Genomic DNA, 6,000 nt, shown 5'->3' with positions numbered 1-6,000 from the left:
TCTATCGGTCTTTTTTAGCAAAAACTTAGGTTTTTCATTAACAAAACTGCTTCATTGCTTAACTGATACCTTTATGTTTAACCAGAACAAAAAACGTTTGCCTTTGTTTACTTATAATCATTTCAAGGCCAAACTGTGCTTCTTGTGAATTGTAACCGAAACTAGCAAATATACCGCTCTCTATGATCTTTCTTTGATCTTGGGTTTCCTCCTATCGTGCTGACATATCTTAGAATTATAAAAAATGTCAATGTTTTCCAGTAACAGGCATACACCAAATTGTGTGCCAGTTCTACTGAAGTTGTTGAGCAAAGCTGTTTCAGCTCTGAATGATTTACTTTTGAGCAGTTATATTTCGCTTTTGGTTGCAAATAATTGATAGTTTTTTGAGCAGTTTTTTTAACCAGTTTGTACCAAATTTTGTTGAGAAAAAACGTTAAATAACTTAGCTTTAGCTTCAAAAAAATAATCGCTACCATTTGTTGAACTCTTTTTTGAAATATTTGGAAAAAATGGGCTCTAGACACATGTGATTTTGTATATAATCCATTGAAAAGTCCTGTTATTTTTGTAAAAATATAGGGGTTTAAAGATTACCATTTTAGTCAATTGGGACAATTAACACGCGATCTATTTCGCGCTATTAACGCGTAAGCGGAGATTTAATCCGTCTTAGAAATTGTTTCAAATTGGTTGAAAGAAGCTTATTTGTCATATTTAATTTGTTACAAGGAACGAAATCTATTCTTTTGTACTTTATATGGCGTGTAGGGGGATTATTTTCATAAAAATTTCAAAATTTAGACAAAAAATTCATTTTATTTTAGTTCATTTTCATTTTATTTTAATTTTATGTTATTACTGCTCCATACGAGCAGTCTTGTTACATTTAATTTTCAATGTTAATACTGCTCCATAAACCTTAAAAGTCAGTCGGAATATTCAGGGCTTTGCCCTGATATGAGCAGTCTTCTTGGATTGAACTTCTAAAACGATTTCCATTTACGGAGTGTCCACAAAAGAGCCACTTCCACAGAAGTAGAAGATTGACAGATAGGTCGAATAAATATAGAAACAAAATCCAAACAAACCGTTAAAAACAAGATCGCAAATGCATTGGCAGATAACAAGAAAATAGTCCAGTGACATCAGCCCATCCGTCTTGAAAAAAATTAGCAGGCAGTACGCGTTGATAATTGTGACAAAGAGAAGGATAGGAATCTGAAAACAACCTTTGCCTTTCTTGGGAAACTGGAATAAAATATACTTTTAATACAAACAAAATTAGTTTTCAAAAACTTTATTGAAACACACAGCAAGTTGAAATACATATTAATTTGCTGCCATTAAGAGGACGTTTAAAAAAAATGAAAATTACTCAAAGATTAAATTGAAACTAAATTTAAAAAATCCGAGAGTTAACAATCGTGAATCTTTTAGTTAAAAAACTAACTGAAAAGACTGTTCAATTTTCCCCACTTTTAAAAAACCTTGGGAACTTTTCTTTATTTCACAATCAAAAAGTTCAATCAGAAACCCAAAGTCATATAAATTTTAAAACGATATATAGCAGATACCTTAAAAGACAATCGGAACTATCAGAGCTTTGCCTTTTTATAAGCAACCTTCGTGTTCCTTCTATGTGATCTGACTTATGAAGGAGGTGGCGGAGTATTTGTGTTCGATAGTTTTTTGTCATTAAAACATTGATTTTTGAACTATCGGGAATTTCTTAGTAGACCTAAAATTTATTTGTATGCGCAAGTATTGTAAAAATATATATATAGCTTATTGCATAATGTAATATAAAAACTGTAATTTAGCTCAAAATAAAACGAGACAGCTCACGGGAAAAAGTTGTACAGTTATGGGGTCTTGAAAATGGACACCTGAAACTGATTTTTTTAAATTCACTCGATATCTCCATGTTTCTTGCGTAGTGTAAGACGCGATTAAATCTGGCTGAGCTTTCATTAACAATTGGGTTGATATAAGCTAGTTGTTTCAAATATGGTATACGCAAATGTTATCAATTTGTTTTTGATAATGTGCATTGAGGAATGCCTTTGATTTAAAACTACTTGCGTCTTTTTTACCAAGCCAAAATCTAAAAGAAAATCTTAAATGGAATTTGAAATTTCCAGGGCTTTGCCGTGATGCAAATTGTTTTGTTTTTTCATTATATCTTACTGCAAGTAAAATTTCCTGAAACCCTCAATAGCTGTTTATGGATTGAAATTGAATCTAGTTTTTAATTAACTTCAGTTAAAGAAAGAATAAAGCTCAACCAAGCCCTCTTGTGTTCTGAATGCAAATGAACGAGAAAAAAAATTGTGAAAATTTAAATATTTATTATATCGACCACATGAAAAACAAACCATATCGAACGCAAATTTCAAATTGGCCGAGTTGGTTGTTAGTTTGTCAGATTGTCAGGGGGGTGGGGGTGGGTGGTTGCAGACCCTATGTTTTTAGATAGGGAATAGAAAATCCGGTCTGCAAGCTATGTATTAAGATAGGGAATATATTTTTTATTGTATTAAGATAGGTAAAGGTCTGGTTTCAGTGTGATGGTAAGAGAATGGTAAGAAAAACTATATTTTTTGGTTTTTAGGTTTTTCGCGAAAATATCGGCGCGCGTTTTTTAATTGGTGGGTATCAGTGTTACTTGTAGATTGTGCAATGAAGGTATAATGTTTTTGGCTCATGGTAAGTTTCAAATGATAAATTTCAGAAAACTTTTTTTTTCAATTTTACTTGATAAAATTTCTTATCTTGAAAAATCGAAAGAAAAAAATTTGAGTTTCAGATGGTAGGTTTCAGAAATTTTTTTGAAATTTTTTTTCAAGTTTCACTTGCAAATATGTTTTTTTTTGTTGAAAAAATGTTTTTATCTTGAAAAATCTAAAAAAAAATTTTAAGTGGTAAGTTTCAGATGGTAAATTTCGACAAAAAAAGAAGTTTCGATCTAGAGTATGGATCATAAACTAATATATCACAGAATAATTTTTTTTCAAAAATCTAAAAAAGACTTATTTTATCTTATTTATAGTGAGACTGATTATTGGTTACGATGAAAATAAAATGATTTTTAGTTAAGATTGGGGGGTACAACCAAATCAAATGTGTGGGTTTCACCAATCAAATTTGATTTTCCATATTTGGTCTGTAGCCATGTCCAATCAAATTTCAAGTTCTTTTTATGGTATTTTTATATAAAAGTCGTGTCGAATCGGAAACAAAAATCCATTTTAGCAATTTTTTACATTTTGTCGTTTCTAATAACAAAAATATTTGTTTATGTTATGGTGGTTATCCAATAAGAGGTACCTTTTAGGGACTTAAGTCTTTCAAATAAGTAAAAATATACACAAAAAAAATCGGAAAACTAAATGACCAAAGGTTGTTTGCTGTAAAAATAAAAAATATTGCTGATATAAGTATCAAAAGAAAGAACATTAAAACAAGTAGCATTTCCACAATTCTTTTCATCAGGTTTATTGAATATTTTGTGATAATCAATGAGAAAATGCTGGTTTTGAGTAGATAGTCAAGTTCTTTGATTTTGCCGTAGATTTGAGAGGATAACAGGAATTTTTCAAAGCAAATCTGTGAAAATTTGATTCAAAACCTGATCATGATGTATTTTGAAATTTGCAAATTTTTGAAGAAATGAAAGATTGAAGAACTTGCTGGGGAGTTTTTACAAATTTGGTTATCGGGTAGGGGATAAAAAAGCTCTTTGATATATTATTGTACGACTTGTCGACTTACTTCAAATCTTCTAGAACATATATAATTTCTTGCCTTGACAGCTGTAATTCAGCCGTATGTTTGAAGCCTTGATATGTGGATCAAAAGTAAACTCTTTGATTGAATAAGTTTCTCTAAGTAGACCTTCACTCAATCGGAGAAATCTAATTTGGACAACATAAACGTGCAAACAAATTGTGAAAAAGTAAGAGTCAACGTGGAACTTTTTCTTTATTCTAGAAGAGTAACTCGAGCAAAATCAAGTGTTTTTAATAGACCTCTCTCAAACAATGAAAGAAACCGAATATTAAATCAATTTTATTATTGTTCACTTCTGATTGGTTGAAACTCAGTTTGTTTTGTTAGTTTTCTTTGAGCAAATAAATCAAATTCATTCTGATTTTCTTTTACAAAGCAATTTTACAAAGCAATTGATAAAAGCAATTGTTCTATTAACTACTCGAAAAAAAATCACTCTTAATTCCGAAAAATAAAAGTAAAAATATACATTGAATAGATTTTTGCGACATTTTAAATCTCCCACTTTGATATGTAACAAGTATTTATTTTTTTATTTTCATACTTAATGAATCTCTCATTTTTAGATGCCGTCGCTGAATAGAAACGAGAAAGTGCAGTTTGGGAATTGTGTAAACATGTACGTTCGTCAAAACGCAGCTCGACACCGGAAAAACTGTTCTAAAGGAGTTTTTCTTTTCCTGATTAGAGGTGTTTCATTTTACATCAACAAGAAATGAATTACCACGTAGCCAGGAAGCAAGCTCCGTCAAGTTTCAAATAATCAACTGTTTGTTCGTCTTGCGATAAGTTTCCGAGTTTCTACTATCTCCAGCAACATCGGAGAAAAAGACATGGAGCAAAACAGCGCAAACCAAGTGATGCTATGGCAGATTTGAACAAGATTGTGGAGGAGGAAGGGGAAGATGGAAAGAAGCTCCAAGAGGAGTTGAGTGCTTGTGAACATTTCCTGGTGAATACTGAAGTAGTATATGTCGGGGCAATTAAAATAGGCTGTAGATCATCCGGTCAGTACCCTATGAATTAACATAAGTAAAGGATTTCCCAATGTATTAAGATAGGGAATAGGTTTCCCAATGTATTAAGCTAGCAGGTTTCAGATGATAAATTTCAGATGGTAAGTTTTTTTTCGACGCCCGAATTTGTCATGTATTAGGATAGCGTATAGATTTCCTTATTAATTAGAAAATCATTGTAGAGAAATAAGAACTCATTAGGATAGGGAATAGTTTTCCTAATGTATTAAGATAGGGAATGGTAAGGTTCAGATGGCAAGTTTTTATCACCCGGTTTTGCCAATGTTCCAGATTTCTAATGTTTTCCTAATCGAAGAAAAATATACTGTAAACCCAATTGTGGCGTTTAAAAAGAATTTTTCAAAAAAAACCTTAATAGCAGAGAAAATGTATTAATTCACAGCATCGTATCCAATTTTACTACATAATCGCTTACAAAATTAAAGGTTTAGTATGTATCATTAAACTTCCCATTGAGGGTGAAAACAGTTCAGTCTTTTCTTAGTTTGTTCATAAGTTGCGACTAAATGGTTCATCGTTTGAAACGTTCTATTCGTTGACTTCAAACTCACTGCCTCATCCAGTACTTGTCGATACTTTGCTATCGGGCCATCTCCAGAGTCTTCTAATGCGCGTTTGTTCAGATCTTTACTGCTAAACTTATACTTTTGACTTTTACTATCGTAACAGCAATAGATTTTACTACACAGGCATAACATTTCGGTGCAACTGAACTCCTCCATGAACAATCCTGGTTCTCTCTTGTCATGTTTAGGGGGAAAAAATTGTCTGCTCTGAAATCGTCCCGATAGTCCTCGCTTCGCTTTTCAGTCCATTCTGCTCGCTTGCTGGGAAGGATACAATCATCTAAATCTCCCTCTGCCAAAGCCAATTAGAGGGAATCTGTATCCATTTTGAGTTCTTCGAAATTGTTGACATCGCAAAAGTTATCTAAAAAGTTATAATACAGCTCCAACAATCTCAATGTGGCATACTGCAGTATTAAGAATCCTACTATAACTGGTTCACAATGCTCTATAGTAGATTTGACAAGTTCCCTTCATACAAAGCTTTAGCTACAATATTGAGTCTCTTGAAGAGGTGGTTGTTGATAGCTGTGTGGGTTTTTTTGTCTCCGAGATATTTTGTCATTGTATGTTTTGATCTGTCCATTTTTGATAGTCGTAGGAAC

The 6,000-nt window shown here is 32.1% G+C and overlaps 1 long non-coding RNA gene across 1 annotated transcript in view; it reads right to left on the bottom strand.

Annotated features, from left to right (window-relative positions):
• Nucleotides 1–1,012: 1,012 nt before the first annotated feature.
• The window catches only part of LOC134852184 (uncharacterized), a 63,935-nt gene continuing 58,947 nt past the window's right edge, over nucleotides 1,013–6,000 (bottom strand). Inside the window, exon 3 of the long non-coding RNA XR_010164284.1 lies at nucleotides 1,013–1,221. This is a non-coding gene — a long non-coding RNA (uncharacterized LOC134852184). The remainder of the gene's footprint in view (nucleotides 1,222–6,000) is intronic.

The sequence above is a fragment of the Symsagittifera roscoffensis genome, chromosome 7 (genome assembly GCF_963678635.1).
Source record: "Symsagittifera roscoffensis chromosome 7, txSymRosc1.1, whole genome shotgun sequence".
Lineage (NCBI taxonomy): Eukaryota > Metazoa > Xenacoelomorpha > Acoela > Convolutidae > Symsagittifera > Symsagittifera roscoffensis.
This window is presented reverse-complemented; position numbering and strand designations above follow the sequence as displayed.